This window comes from Triticum aestivum, chromosome 3A (genome assembly GCF_018294505.1).
Source record: "Triticum aestivum cultivar Chinese Spring chromosome 3A, IWGSC CS RefSeq v2.1, whole genome shotgun sequence".
In the NCBI taxonomy this organism is placed as follows: Eukaryota; Viridiplantae; Streptophyta; class Magnoliopsida; order Poales; family Poaceae; genus Triticum; species Triticum aestivum.
This window is the reverse complement of record NC_057800.1, coordinates 482,329,280-482,345,940: the sequence shown is the minus strand read 5'-3', so window position 1 is coordinate 482,345,940 and position 16,661 is coordinate 482,329,280.

Here is a 16,661-nt window from a genome sequence, read left to right as displayed (position 1 = left end):
GATAGCACCACCTATCCGAACCACGGGAAAGACATCCGTGTCTCCAATTGCGTTTGAATTCTCCAAACCCTTCCCTTTACATTCTTGCAAGTTGCATGCTTTACTTTCCGCTACCAATATACTCTTTGCATGCTTGCTTGAATTGTGTGATGATTGCTTGACTTGTCCTACAATAGCTAAAATCTGCCAAGAACTAAAATTGGGAAAAGGCTAAGTTTTTATTTGGTCAAGTAGTCTAATCACCCCCCCCTCTAGACATACCTTCGATCCTACAAGTGGTATCAGAGCTTTGGTCTCCATTTGCTTTTATCTTCATAGCTTTTGGTGGTCATAGCCTTGGTTTCACAACCTAGGAGAGTATGGCGTCTAGCGAGGGAAATTATCACCGTAGAGGTCCTTACTTTGATGGTACTAATTTTGCTAGTTGGAAGCATAAAATGAGAATGCATATTCTTGGCCATAACCCCGCCATTTGGGCTATTGTGTGTGTTGGTTTGCAAGGTGACTTCTTTGATGGGAAAGAACCAAACCGTGAAGCTACCGCGGATGAGTTGAAGATGTTGCAATACAATGCTCAAGCTTGTGATATTCTCTTCAACGGATTGTGCCCCGAAGAATTCAACAAAATCAGCCGTCTTGAGAATGCAAAGGAAATTTGGGACACTTTGATTGATATGCACGAAGGTACCGACTCCGTCAAGGAATCCAAGTTGGATGTGCTTTAAAGTCAACTTGACAAGTTCAAAATGAAGGATGGTGAAGGTGTCGCTGAAATGTACTCTAGGCTTGCTCTCATCACAAATGAGATTGCCGGCTTAGGAAGTGAAGAGATGACCGATAGATTCATCATCAAGAAGATTCTAAGAGCCTTGGATGGAAAATATGATACCGTGTGCACATTGATCCAAATGATGCCCAATTACAAAGATCTCAAGCCAACGGAGGTGATTGGAAGAATTGTTGCTCATGAGATGTCACTTAAGGATAAAGAGGAACTTCACAACAAATCAAGTGGTGCCTACAAAGCCTCATGTGAAGCCCCTACATCATCAAGTGAGAAACAAAACTTCAATGAAGAATTGAGCTTAATGGTGAAGAACTTCAACAAGTTCTACAAGAGTAGAAGCAAAGATAGAAGCTTCAAGTCAAGGTCCTACAATGACAAAAGATCTTCTAGTCGAGAGCGAAACTGCTACAGTTGTGGAAGACCCGGACACTATTCCAATGAGTGTACGGCTCCCTACAAGAGAAGAGAAGATTCTCCAAAAAGAAGAAGCAAAGAATCACCACCAAGAGAGACAAGGAGTAGAGATGATCGTTATGAACGAAGATACTCACGGAGAAGCAAGGTTTCGGAAAGGAAGGAAAAATCATCAAGGAGCTACACAAAACGAAGACATCAAGCTCATGTTGGTGAATGGGTATCCGGCTCCGACTCCGACAGCCACTCCGAGAGAAGTTATCACTCCGACTCCGAAGATACTCAAGATGAAGGTGTTGCCGGTCTAGCACTTGTGTCAACCAACTCCTACGACATATTTGACTCACCAAATGAAGGAATTGGAAGATGCTTCATGGCCAAAGGTCCTAAGGTAACACACCCCGAGTATGTTGATTTCAATAGTGATGAAGATGACTTGTTAGGTGATGATTTGCTTGTTGACAACTCTAGTGATGAATACTATGATGAAACGTCAATTAATCATGCTAATCAAGATAAAACGAATGACAATGATAAGGAGAAGATTGAGGCTCTAACTAAAGAACTAAACACTCTTAAGTTAGCTCATGAAACTATCTTCGAAGATCATCGAGAACTTTTAAGAGCTCCTGAGAAATTACGCTTTGAAAAGCTCAATCTTGAGCAAGAGCATGAGTTCTTAAAAGCAATCAATGATGATCTCCGCAAGAAAAGTTCTTCTTACATTGCCAAGCGTTTAATCTTATCCACTTACATGCCTCAAGTCAAGTCTAGTAACAAGAACAAGAAAGATTCTTCCTCTAGCAGTAACAATGATCATGCTAAATCCAATATTGTTGCTTCTAGTAGTTCTCTTGATTCCACTAATGATTCTCTTAGCCAAGTTACACTTGAGCAAGAAAATAGCTTATTGAAGGGAATTATAGAGAAAGGAGTGTACAAAAGCCTTGCCGGGAGTAAGCAATTTGAGGAAATTGTGCGCAAGCAAGGAATGCACCGGAAGAATCAAGGTGTTGGTTTTGAACGAAAGTTCAATGCCAATGGAGTTGAGTGGGAAGAAGATCAATACCCCAAGACAAAGTTTGTTCCTTAACAAGAGAAGTATGATACTTCTTTCAAGGGGACACAAGCTCAAGATGATCTTCCACCACAAGACTACAAGCAAAAAGGCAAGGACAAGCTTCAAGAGGAAATTGATGCATTTGAAGAAGCTCCTAAGACCTTAGTCAAGTGGATTCCCAAGACTACTTCAAGTTCCACTTCATCAAGTACGACTACAACTCCAAGGATTCCCATCAAGATGGTGTGGATCCAAAAGAAGAAGAACTAGAGAGTTCTTGAGGGTGACTCCGCCAACATACTTCACTCTTATCATTTTGGCAAGAACAAGTGCAATCAACTTCCACATCTTGCACTAGTTCAAGGAGTCACAAACCCTCTTGTTGGTAAGACAAGGGACAACGTAACCTAAAAGTTTTCATGGACATCATCTTGTGTGTGCATCACTCTATGTCTATGGATATCCTTGTTTGTTCCTTGCGGGACTAACCCATGTAGGTATTGAAAGTGCAATTCACTCAAAGGGATAGCTCCAAGTGATCTACATCAACATTGAGCATCCACATCTTCAACATCTACATGAAGTCATCATCGACAAAACCCGAGGTTAGTTCATCCCTCTAAGGGGGGATATCACATCTAGGGGGAGCTTTACTCTAAGACTTGAGCTAAAGCAACTCTAAAGATGTGAACACAACAATGCTTTATGTAAAAGTGGTAACCCCACTTGAGCTTAAACGATGAGTATGACCTATGATCAAGTGTTCTCACTTGACTCCTAAGTCAATATACTCATATATAGATGACCTTGTCATCGCAAATTGCTTGATAGATGCTAGAATTGGTTGTGCATGCCTTGTCACATATTTCATTTGCCATCTTATTGTGTGAGCATGCTGGTTGCATATTTTACTCATTCGAGGACATCCACTTGTTGTTTTGATTGTTCGGTTTTATTTCCTTTTGCCAAGTGGATGGACAAGAATGCCTAAGAACCTCCTCTAGCTATCTATGCTTTTCTCGTCTCAAACTCTATTCATGCTACATCACAAAATTTGATCAAGTCAGATTCGAACCACTCTGTGTGAGGAGCGCTCGGAGTCCCCGATTCGTCATAGACTTAAACTTCCAAAACCTCTTTATGATTCTCGGTCTGACCGATACCCTACTTTCGGTCCTACCGAGATCATTAAGTTGATCTATGTTTTCGATCTCGGTGCAACCGATTTGAACCATTCGGTCACACCGAGTTGCAATAACTGTATACAGTTTTGCATCTCGGTGCCACCGAGTCGTTCCACTCGGTCACACCGACAGGGTCGGGCTATATATAGTCATGGGCAAAATTTTGGAAATTTCTCTGAACCCCTTCGCCCGCGCGATAGCCTGCTCTGCCAACTTGGTCTCCGGATCGTCTCCTCGCCGCCAGCCACCTCCAGTCGCTGGTCTCCATCGCCGTCAACGGAATTCAACCCCGCCATTGCCGCCGTAGCGAGTCTCCGCCGAACTAGGGTATGGACTCGATCTTTGTGCTATTCCCCAATCCGATTCTTAGCACATTGTGATCATCATGATTCTTGCCACGTTTGATAAACTTCTATCCAGTCAATGAACTCGTAGATTAGGTTTAATTCGAAAATTTTAGGGTTAGGTTTATGCCGAAACCATCTCGGACCCACCGAGTTGAAAAACTCGGTCCCACTGATTTGGCTTATGCCATTGCACAAGTGAGACTCGGTCTGACCGAGAATTACTTATCGGTGTGACCAATTTTGGAACTTTGTGAAACCCTAGCAGTCTCGGTGCCACCGAACTGTGACTCGGTCTGACCGAGTTCACTAGTTTAGGTTCCAAAAACTGCTTCGGTATCACCGAGTTTAAAAATCGGTAGATCCGAGATGATTTCAGTGGGAAACTAAAACTAAGTTTTTGAGTCATTCTTTTACAAAAATCCCTGCATTTTGTGATGCTCATCTATTCTAACTCATCTATAAACTGTTCACAGGGTCAGCAGTCAGCTTGTTCATCATGTCAGACCAGAGTGATAGCCAGAACATGTCCGAAGAGCAAGTGCAGATGAGTGAGGGCACTAGTCCCTCAAGTTCTTCAGATGATGGCAGCAGAAGTACTCCTAGCAATTTGCCAAAAGCTGCCACCAGATAGAGGAAGAAGAGAACTTCAGATTCTGAGGATGAAGATTATGTGGTAGAGGAAGAGGAAGCCACATCAAAGAGAGTTGAGCCAGCACAGGGCACAAAGCCAGGCTTAAAGGTCAAAAGGCCAGCAGGTAGGCAGCCTATGCCAAAGGCCAGAGCTTCAACTTAGATTCCTGAAAAGCCTGCACCCAAAGAGCCAGTTGCTGCTGAAGGAAAGAAAAGGAAGGAAAGGGTCAAGAAAACTGTAGCCAGAGTGCTTGGAAAGGCTTCCATCATGGAAGAAGAGGAAGAAGAAGAGGTTGCTGCACCAGCACCTAAGGCACCTAAGCTTATGGGTGATGCTATAAGATCAGGGGCTGCTGCATCCAAGCCCAAAGAAGCACCCAAAGCTGCCTCCAAGCCCAAGTCTGCACCAAAGAGAAATACGAGGAGCATACCTGCAACTGAAAAGAACAAGGCCCCAGTTCCTGACACTGCTGAAGAAGATGAGGAAGAGCAAGTTCTTAGAAAGCTCAAGCCCAAGATCCCAGACCACAACGATGCTCATCCTGTGGCTGAGGATATGAAGCTCAGGAGAGATTCAGGGCTCCGGAAGTGGAGAGAAGCAGACCCGTATGCTTCAAGGAGGAGGACTGCTGTTGACTACAGATTTCACACCAAGGAACAGCAGGACTTCTATGAGACAGTACTTCTTGATAAGAAGCCAATAGTCTGTGATGTGAGATGGGTTGATTGGGAGTACATCAAGGACAATGAAGAGCACTATCCTGGAGTGCAAGAAAGCTTCAATGCTTGTGGAGTAGCAGACTTTGTTGGGCAGAAGCTCACAAAGTGGAACGAGGAACTCATTATGCAATTCTACTCCACAGCACATTTCTACCCAGATGGAAAGATCACATGGGTGTCTGAAGGTACGATGTACCAATCTACAGTTGCTGAGTGGGCACAGCTCATTAATGCCCCGGAGGAGCATGAGGATGACTTAGATATCTATGCCAAGAAGAAGATGGACCACAACTCTATGTCCAATATGTACAAGGAAATTCCAAATGAGGCACTTGACACTTTCAAGTTTGGCTCAGTACACTATCTTCTGTCAGGGCTGCCAACAATCAATTGGATACTGAGGCACACCTTGTTGCCCAAGTCAGGTGATCACAAGATGATCAGAGGCCATGTAATCAACTTGCTACATATCTTTGATGTGCCACAGAAGTTCAAGGTGATGAGCCTCATGGTAGAGACCATTAAGAGGACAGCAGCTGATCAAAAGAGGAGCTATGGATATGCCCCACAGATTCAGGAGCTCATCAACTCACAGATGGGCATAGGCATATACTCATTGGACAAGGAACATCTGCCCATCCGTCCAGATTTTGAAGATAATCAGGTTGGCATGCATGAGAATGAACCATCGTCTGCACAAGCACAAGCAAAGAAGGAGAAGGCAAGGAAGGAGAAAGCTGCCAAGATGCCAACTCAAGAGGAGGCATCTGAGTATTTCTTGAAAACCAAACAAGAGCAGCTTGGTTACCTAATTGCATCCACCCTGCGGATTGAGAAAGGACTAGCCACCCTAACTCAGAACCAGGCAAGCCTAGAGAGAATCATGGAACAAAAGTTCTATGACTTGGATGTCAAAGTAACAGAGATTCAGTCTGCAGTGGAACAACTTCAGGATGACATGCAGGAGAGGAGAGGCAAGACTACAACTGATGCATTTGCCAGAGTGCCAAGAGCTTAGAGATCACATGCAGTGCCAGTTGCTGACACCCGAGCCACCACTTCTGCACCAGCTACAACCTCAGTTCCACCAGCTCCAGCGTCCACTTCAGCCTCAACTCCGACCACGTCTACAGAAGGCTTCGTCCTTGGAGTGCTCCGGACTCCACCACCACCTGAAGATCAAGCCTGAGCGTCAATCTAGCACTATGCATTTTCTAGGAACTTTTTGGTAACTTGTTGCCAAAGGGGGAGAAAAATGTATAGATCATAGGCTTCGAGAGAGAGAGAGTGTTGCTTTATTTGGTGTTTTTCGAACCTTGTTTGCTTTTGAGTGCTTGAGATACTATGCTTGTGAGACATTGATGATCATGTGTTTGATCATAAGCTACACTTAATGCTTGATGAATGCTATTATCTTATCTATCTTATGTGATCATTCACTACTCTTGGTGATGAGTGCATGTATTTCATTCTTATCATTTTAAGCGCTCCACCAAGATGTATGTGACATGGAAGAGTAACCCATGACTCTAACTCTTTGTGCGTTTGCAGTCCAAAGCAAATTTTAAATATGCACAAATTTAGGGGGAGCTCTTACTTATCACATACTTCTCAAAGCGACGATATATTTCATGCTTATTATCATTTGTCGAAGCTTTGATCTATATGTTGTCATCAATTACCAAAAAGGGGGAGATTGAAAGTGCAACTATCCCTAGGTGGTTTTGGTAATTCATAACAACATATAGCTCATTGAGCTAATGCTATTCCAAGATGATTATTTCAGGAAAGCTTAATGATTGGCATGGCATGGATGTGAAAAGTGGAACCCTCAAAATGCTAAGGACAAAGGATTGGCTCAAGCTCAAAAGCTCAAGACTCTTCATTTTATATTTTAGTGATCCAAGATCACATTGAGTCTTTAGGAAAAGCCAATACTATCAAGGAGGGATGAGGTGTTGCTTAATGAGCCTCTTGCTTCATGTGCTTAATGATATGCTCCCAAATCCTCAGGTACTTTCCCATATCCACATATGACCTAAACCCTAAGCCAAACTCGGTCCTACCGATTCTTTCTATCCGGCACCACCGAGTTTCACTTGTCATAAGCCACTGCCAAACCCTAGCAATTCGGTTCTACCGATAGGGATCTCGGTCTCACCGAGATGGGATTGCAAACTCTCTGTTTCCCTTTCGTAACTTTTCGGTCTCACCGAAAGAGCGAATCGGTCCCACCGAGATTGCAATGTAAATTCAGTGTTTCCTTTTTGTAACTTCTCGGTCTCACCGAAAGAGCAAATCGGTCCCACCGAGTTTGCCTGACCAACTCTCTGGTTAGCTAATTACCAAAATCGGTCTCACCGAGTTTGTGTAATCGGTCTCACCGAGATTACGTTATGCCCAAACCCTAACCATATCGGTCCTACCGAGTTGCATGTCAGTCCCACCGAAAATCTCTAACGGTCACTAGGTTTACCTTTTCGGTCCGACCGAGTTTGTTGATTCGGTCCCACCGAGATTGGAAAACTGTGTGTAACGGTTGGATTTTGTGTGGAGGCTATATATACCCCTCCACCTCCTCTTCATTCATGGAGAGAGCCATCAGAACATATACACAATTCCAACTCATATGTTCTGAGAGAGAACCACCTACTCATGTGTTGAGATCAAGACATTCCATTCCTACCATATGAGTCTTGATCTCTAGCCTTCCCAAGTTGCTTTCCACTCAAATCTTCTTTCCACAAAAACCAAATCCTATGAGAGAGAGTTGAGTGTTGGGGAGACTATCATTTGAAGCACAAGAGCAAGGAGTTCATTACCTACACACCATTTGTTACTTCTTGGAGAGTGGTGTCTCCTAGATTGGCTAGGTGTCACTTGGGAGCCTCCAACAAGATTGTGGAGTTGAACCAAGGAGTTTGTGAGGGCAAGGAGATCGCCTACTTCATGAAGATCTACCGCTAGTGAGGCAAGTCCTTCGTGGACGATGGCCATGGTGGGATAGACAAGGTTGCTTCTTCGTGGACCCTTTGTGGGTGGTTGCTTCTTCGTGGACCCTTCGTGGGTGGAGCCCTCCGTGGACTCGCGCAACCGTTACCCTTCGTGGGTTGAAGTCTCCATCAACGTGGATGTAGGATAGCACCACCTATCTGAACCACGGGAAAAACATCCGTGTCTCCAATTGCGTTTGAATTCTCCAAACCCTTCCCTTTACATTCTTGCAAGTTGCATGCTTTACTTTCCGCTGCCAATATACTCTCTGCATGATTGCTTGAATTGTGTGATGATTGCTTGACTTGTCCTACAATAGCTAAAATCTGCCAAGAACTAAAATTGGGAAAAGGCTAAGTTTTTATTTGGTCAAGTAGTCTAATCATCCCCCCTCTAGACATACTTCCGATCCTACACCCGCGTCTGCTCCAATATCGGCAGATCTTTGCTTGGTTCTCCTTGGTCCATCATGAAACTAATGAATACTAGGAGACCACTGAAAGGAAAACACAATCGCAATGACAATGAAACAAAAAAGAGAGTGAGGATCGGTTACTGCTTTGCATAAGTTCTTTTTTTTCTCTGAACGAAAATATACCAACATCACGGATCCACTTACCTTCCCTTCGTTCGGAGAGAAGAACAATGGCAGATGCGAGTGTTGCCTTTCTTGAAGAAGGTGAGGGAGAAGGGGATTCAGCGAAGAGTGAAATGATGGTTGCTTCGTCCGTCAAACTTAGACTACGAGGAGGTGGGGTTTTGTGATACGACGGCTCATTACTGCCGCGCTACGACCAGGGTGACTCTCCGCCTACATACTTCCTTCTAATTTGGTGGATGGCATTTGGGCCGCATGCTGCATGGCCCGCATGTCGGTGAACAAAAGTATAACGACATTCAGTAGAGGGAGACGTTTCAATGACCTAGGAGGAGCTAGAAGCGGTAGAGTGTTTCCACTGTACTAGTAGTAATTGTTTTTCTGGGTAGCTGTAGAGTGTCTCCATTGTACTAGTAGTAATTGTTTCTCTGGGCCCAAGACAAAACAGCCCATCCACACTAGTAAATAGTAAAATCAATTCAAAAACCCATATATTTACTGAATTGACGGATGGTATGTCGAAGAGCAAAAAAAGGAGTTTCAGGTGGGCAAAAGAGCTTCTGACCGTGTCGGGCTTCTATTTACAACATATTGTGGTCATAATCCAGTAAATTTTACGACCCAGGATGTTCATTCTATGGACCTGGCCGATCCATTTGACCGTGACTGCCGAAAACAGTGCTGGAGTTAGATGTTGTTTCCCTTTTCGATCTGTTTTTTTGTAAACCTAATGAACAATTAACCCTCGTGCTTTTGTACTGTTTGTAAGCTGGAGTTAGATGTTCCTGCCCTTTTCAACTCGGTTGTGACTGTCATATTTTCTTTGAAATGAGGCAAATGACTTGCCATTCGTTTAATTTAGAGTGAAATATTGTAACAAATCCCAACCAAAGGAAATAACATCACTCTTGCCGGCTGCTTGAGCTCACTGTGCACTACAGAAGCCAAGTGATTAGCCCCCACCAGCACCCACAAACTTATTTCGAACTAGCACATCAAATGGGCTGTAAATTTTCATAGGAAAGGCTGCATGACCGTGACAGATTTGGATTCTGACATTTGGGACCCGCGAGGAAATAGCCTATCCAAGGTGGTGTTGACATACTAGCCAGTCAACAAACGATTCTGCCTACCAGTCGTTGGATTGACATCCACCATTTGTCGTGTATCTTCTATCTCTTGTCTTCTTCTTCCTCCAGCCGCCCAAACCAAACCACCCCGTCGGCTCCGCCTGCTCCTGCCTCCCATGGCTGGCTGCGCCTCCGCCGCCCTACCGTATGTACCCTCCAACATTGGCCAGTCCCTCCCTCTATTCCCCCACACGTCCTGTTATTCTCCGGCGACGTCAGCCCCAACACGCACCCGCGCCTGAACCAGTCAACCCTCGTACTCCCCTCCGCCTGTGACTGGACCGGCGCATCTTCGACAGCTCCTGTTCGTTCCGTCCAAGGCCTCGCCATCGTCCTCCGCCTTGCGGCCTTGGTTCGCTCACTGTGCGCGGTGCGCTGCCCTCTTGCATTGTCAACGTTGTCAACAACCGAGAGGAACAAGGAGATGACTGTACATGGAGAGGATGATAGTAGGGACCCACCAGCGTCATGGTAGTACGCAAGCAAGTGCCTCTATAGTACAAGCCCAAAAATATGGTTCCTCTTAATGGTTGGACATCCGGGGCTCACGCCATTGTCAACGTAGTCAATAAACGAGAGAATTACACTACGAGCGGCTAACACCAGGGACCCAGCAAGTCGCGCATTTTTTTAGGAACAAGCAGTTGTTATTTATACTAGTTTTAGCGACGGGTCAGGGTAACAACGGGGCTGTGCGGGGGCTGTGGCCCATCTAGCCAGGGTTTTATTTATGTTTACCACATCATGAGCCCAGTTGTGTTTTTTTCTTGCTGAAAATGGCTAGCCCAGTTCTATTTTTTTAAGAAATACCCAAACAAGGCCTACTTGATTTATCAGCCCTGCTGGGCTGCAAATCTTTCAAGATGAGGAGAGTTTCATTCGGTTTGCCTAGAAATGGGTTGTACATTTTTAAAACACATCAAACCGGGAATTGGTTTCAATTTTTTTTCATTACAAGATCTTAAATTCCATTGATTTTTATGCATGGACAATTATTTGGATTTTATATTTATATAAATTATTTTTCAAAATAGTTCGAATGTGAATCGATATTTTTGGATTAAAAACAGTTGACCGCACCGAAATATGCAAAATTTCGTATACTTTTTAACTGTGGCCACAATATGGGGTGTAATGCTAACAAAAAGAAGATGGGCTCCAAAAAAATTCTTAAGAATTAGCAAATGGGCTGTACATTATTAGAAATAATGGCAGATGGGTTGTATGCTGTTTTCCACAGATTTGAGGCTGACTTGTGCGCCTACTACAGGTTGACGTGTATGCTTTCATAAAAAAGGTTGATGCACACGCAACGCCCTGTCAACTTAGTCAACACACGAGAGTAGTGACTGTTGGATGTCCATCCAACGGTCATCGTGCTTCTTTAATCTCTGCTCTTCATGCTCCAGCCACTCAACCAAGCGCCAGCGGGACTGCCTGCTCCCTCCTCCCGCGACCGGCTATGCTACCGCGCAGGCCTCACGGCCCCACCATACTCCCATCGCTGGCCTAGCCATCCCTCTACTCACCCACACATGCTGTTATTCTCCGGCGACGGCAGACGAACCAGTAAACCCTCGTACTCCTCCGCGTGGGAAACAACTGCCGAGTATTCCCTGGCTCCGTGTCGTTCCTTTCCTAGGCCTCGCCGTCGTCCACCGCCCTGGTGCTCTCGGCGCGGCCTGGTCAACATGGTCAATGAACGACATCCATCAGAAGTGGACTGTACGTGGAGAGGCTGACAGCTGGGTCCACGGCCGCACGCAAGGAAATGCCTCCTTATTACGCGCAAAATAATGATTCCTCCACCTGACAGCTAGGACCCACAGGAAGGGCCTCTGTATTTCACGAAAAAGAATGTTCCCCACGCTGACAGGTCGGACCCACCAGCTATATCTTCGCACGCAAGGAAGTGCCTCCTTATTACGCCCAAAAAAATGAATACCCCCTGCTAGTTGGGATCCACCATATTGTTGGGCAGACTTGTGGGCCTACTAAGTTGACAGGGACGGAGGGTTTTGTCAACTTAGTCAATACTCCAGTGACCGTATGATGTCCATCCAACGGCCATAGTGCTTCTTCAACCTCTGGTCTTCTTGCTCCAGCCGCCCAAAGCAGCGCCCGTCGTGCCGCCTGCTCCTGCCTCCCGTGGCTAGCTGTGGTACCGCGGAGGCCTCACCGCCCCCATACTACTCCTACCACTGGCCAGGCCATCCCTCCACTCACCGGCCCACACCCCCTGTTATTCTGCGGCGATGGCAGCCTCACACCGCAGCCGAACCAGTGAACGCTCGTACTCCTCTCTACGTGGGCATCCACTACCGCGTCTTGCCCAGCTCCGGTCGTCCCCTTCCTAGGCCTCGCCGTCGTCCACTGCCATGGTGCTCTTGGTGTGGCGTGGTCAATGTGGTCAACGACCGACTTCTATCGAAAGAGTATTGTACGTGGAGAGGCTGACAATTGGGTCCAAGGTAGACGCAAGGAAGTGCCTCCTTATTACGTGGAAAATAATTATTCCTCCACCTGACAGCGGGGACCCACCGGATGGGCCACCGGTATTTTGCAGAAAAAATCATTTCCGCCTGACTGCTGGGACCCATCGGACGGGCCACCGTATTTCACGAAAAAATGTTCCCCCAGCTGTCAGCTCGAACCCACCTGAAGTGCCTCCTTATTACACACAAAAAATGAATACTCCCCCGGCTAGCTGGGACCCACCTTGGTGGGAGGCTGACTTGTGGGCCTACTAAGTTGACGGGGACGAAGGGCTTTGTCAACTTAGTCAATATGAATGATTCTAGCTCCAGTGACCGTACGATGTCCATCCAACGGCCGTAGTGCTTCTTCAATCTCTGGTCTTCTTGCTCCAGCCGCCCAAAACAGCGCCGGTCGTGTCGCATGCTCCTGCCTCCCGTGGCCGGCTGTGCTGCCGCAGAGGCCTCACTGCCCCTATATTCCCACCGCTGGCCAGGCCCTGCGGCAACGGCAGCCTCACACCGCAGCTGAACCAGTGAACCCTCGTACTCCTCTCCACGCAGGCTTCCACTGCTGCGTCTTCCCCGGCTCCGCGTCGTCCCCTTCCTAGGCCTCGCCATCGTCCGCTGCCGTGGTGCTCTCCGCACGGCGTGGTCAATGTGGTCAAGAAACGACTTCCATCGAAAGAGTACTATACGTGGAGAGGCTGACAGTTGGGTCCACGGCCACAACCCAGTTTTTTTGTGATTTGCCAAGTAAGTCGCTTTGTCAGGCCTGTTGGGCTGCAAATCTTTCAAGACGAGGAGAGCTTTCATTCGGCTGGCCGAGAAAATGGCCCATCAGTAATGAGAAATGGGCTGCACATTTTTAAAACACATCAAACCAGCAATTAGTTTCAAATATCTTTTTTTCATTTCAAGATTTTAAATTACATTAATTTTCATGCATGGAGAATTTGTTGGATTTTATATTGATATACATTTATTTTTAAAATCAGTTTGAATATGAGTCAAAATTTCGGGATTAAAAACAGTTCGGGCCGCACCGAAATATGCAAAATTTCGTATAATTTTTTAATCGTGGCCACAATATGGGCTGTAATACTAACAAAAAGAATATGGGCTCCAAAAAACCTTAAGAATTAGCAAATGGGCTGTAAATTATTAGAAATAATGGCAGATGGGTTGTATGCTGTTTTCCACATATTTGAGGCTTTCCTAAAAAAAAGTTGACGCACAAGCACTGACTGTTGGATGTCCATCCAACGGCCGTCGTGCTTCTTCAATCTCTGCTCTTCCTGCTCCAGCCGCTCAAACAAGCGCCAGCGGGACTGCTTGCTCCCTCCTCCCTGCGGCCGGCTGTGCTGCCGCACAGGCCTCACGGCCCCACTGTACTCATATCGGCGGCCTAGCCATCCCTCTACTCACCCACACCTGCTATTATTCTCCTGCGACGGCAGACGAACCAGTAAACCCTCGTACAGTCGTACTCCCCTTCGCATGAGAAACAACTGCCGAGTCTTCCCTGCCTCTGTATCGTCCCCTTCCTAGGCCTCGCCGTCGTCCACCGCCGTGGTGCTCTCGGTGCGGCATGGTCAATGTGGTCAACGACCGACTTCCATCGGAAGAGTACTGTGCGTGGAGACGCTGACAGCTAGGTCCACGGCCGCAACAAGGAAGTGCCTCCTTATTAAGCGCAAAATAATTATTCCTTCACCTGACAGCGGGGACCCACCGGATGGGCCACCGTATTTCGTGAAAAAAACATTTCCCCCCTGACTGTTGGGACCCACCAGCTACACCTTCGCACGCAAGGAAGTGCGTTCGGGCAAAAAAACAAAATGATTCGCCCCCCTGACTGCTGGGACCCACCAGCTACATCTTCGCAAGCAAGGAAGTGTGTGACAGTCGGGACCCACCTGGTCGAAGCGTACGTAGCGTTGTCATTCTGGTCGCGAACGTGTATGTACATATATACTGGTGGATGTAGAGGCGCGCACATGTCGTAGTAGAGGCGCGCACGTGGCATGTACACGTACGTACAACGGCAAGGGTGCAAGAAAGAAAATACGGCCACGTATGTGTACATACAGGCGGCATCTCGAACGCCTACTCGCGCATACGTACGGCCAGGGCTCGTTGACATGGCTGGGTCAGAACGGAGAAACAACGTCGTCGTCGTGTTCATGGGGAGGCAACAGAATGCGTCGTGTTCATGGGGAGGCAACGGAATGCATCGTGTTCATCGAGAGGCAACGGAACGCGTGGGAGCCAACCGGCTGGGTCGGAACGGAATGTGTGGTCGTGTTCATCGGGAGGGCTTGGACGGAACAGGCGATGGAATCGAGTCCTGGCGTACCGCACAACGGAGGAAACGGCCTTGTGTTCGACCGGCCATGTTCAAAACGGGATCATGTTCATCGGGAGGGGTCTAGCGTACCACAAAATGGACGAAACGGACCTCCTACGGTCGAAACAGGGGTCCTGTTGATCGGGAGGGGTGTGGCGTACCGCAAAACGGACGAAATGGACCTCCTACGGTCGAAACGGGGGTCCCGTTGATCATGAGGGGTGTGGTGTACCGCAAAACGGACGAAACGGACCTCCTACAGTCGAAACGGGGGTCATGTTCATCGGGAGGGGTGTGGCGTATCGCAAAACGGGACTCCACGGGATACTGTTCATCTCCACCGTCGACCTCCTCCAGCCTCCACAGGCTCCTGTTCATCCAGCCTCCACCGCGCGCTACTCCACCGGCTACTGTTCAACCACCCCTCCACCGTCTAATGTTCATCCAGCCCTCCACCACACCACGGGGTCCTGTTCATCCAGAGGCAACGCCACCGCTCACTGTTCATCCACCCCCCCCCCCCCCCCCGCGCAATGCTCACTGTTCATCCAATCGATCGGCTTCAGTTAGCAGCAGTAGCAAAGGAATCGCTCGATTGGGTTCTGTTGGGAATATTACTATTGGGCGTAAACCGGCCTATGTGGGCCGGATTAACTTCATCAGTAACTCAAGAGTGTTAAAGCCCAAGAAGATAGATGAGGGCCTGAGGCCCGTAGTCGGTTTAAGACTTGTAGCCGTAAACCGACATATGTATGTAAACTTGTATTATAAGATAGGAATAAGGAGAGACCAACCCGGATACGAATATGAACCGGTGTTAGGACTCTATGAACCGACGGGCGTCACCCGTATATATAAGGGGACGACCCGGCGGCGGTTTAGAAGGACAGACAACAACTCGAGACTTAGGCGAAGCTTGTTTGCTCCTTAGTCATCGAAACCTCATCAATCCCATCACAACTAGACGTAGGCTTTTACCTTCATCGAAGGGGCCGAACTAGTATAAACCCTCTTGCGTCCCTGTGTCCGCTTTAACCCCTTCGAGCTAACCCGTTGCGATGGCCTCACGACTAAGTCCTTTCTCTAGGACATCTGCCGTGACAAAACCACGACAGTTGGCGCCCACCGTGGGGCTATCGCACGATGGTTTCAAGTTCTTGGAGGGTCACTTTGAAGGACTCGAGGGCTACGCTGTGGGGCGGATGACTAAGAGTCATCGCGGCAAGCTCTACATCGACGATGCAGGCTAGGGCCCCGAGGCCGGCTCAGTTGAGTACGGGTACCGGGTCCCCTTTGGTGGCATACACGTTTCATCGGCAAGATCGGTGAACCGGGCCCTGAGCCGGACATCTGTACCGACCCCGTCAAAACGGCTCAGCGTGCGCGATCCGCCCGGGTTAAACCGGCCGTGAAGCGTGCCTTTGTGGGAGTCATCCATGGAGGAAGTTATGAGGATGGATCGGAATCTCGCGGCGAGACCGTCGTTTATTCCGGCGATGAGTCATCAACCAGAGAAACCGAATCTCTATATCAGCTACAAGATGGCTGGATTGGGGGCTGTTCTGATGGTGACAGTATTCTGGACCCCTCTGATCTACCCAACCAAGTTGGAATATTGCCGGCACACAAGCAGCGCTTCATTCTTCGACCGCTGCGCCAATAACCTCCAGTTCAGTAGCGGCGACGGCTGCCGGGGCAGGAGGCTCTGTACGCCCGCCGGCTCAAGTTCTATCAGATCTATTTGATGCATTGGCTGTGCTTATGGCAGAAGCTAACCCGGCGGATCAGGACATCCACAACACGGAAATTGCAAAGGTAAGGGAACAGATCACCCAGGCCAAGGCGGACCTGGTAGCTGAGAATGCCAGGATGACCGTAGAGCGGGCCGCTTTAGACGCACAAGCCTACGGGCTCATGTTGGACCAGAAGGCGTCGCATGAAGTCATGAAGAGGAAGTACCGATCTCGTTTGCC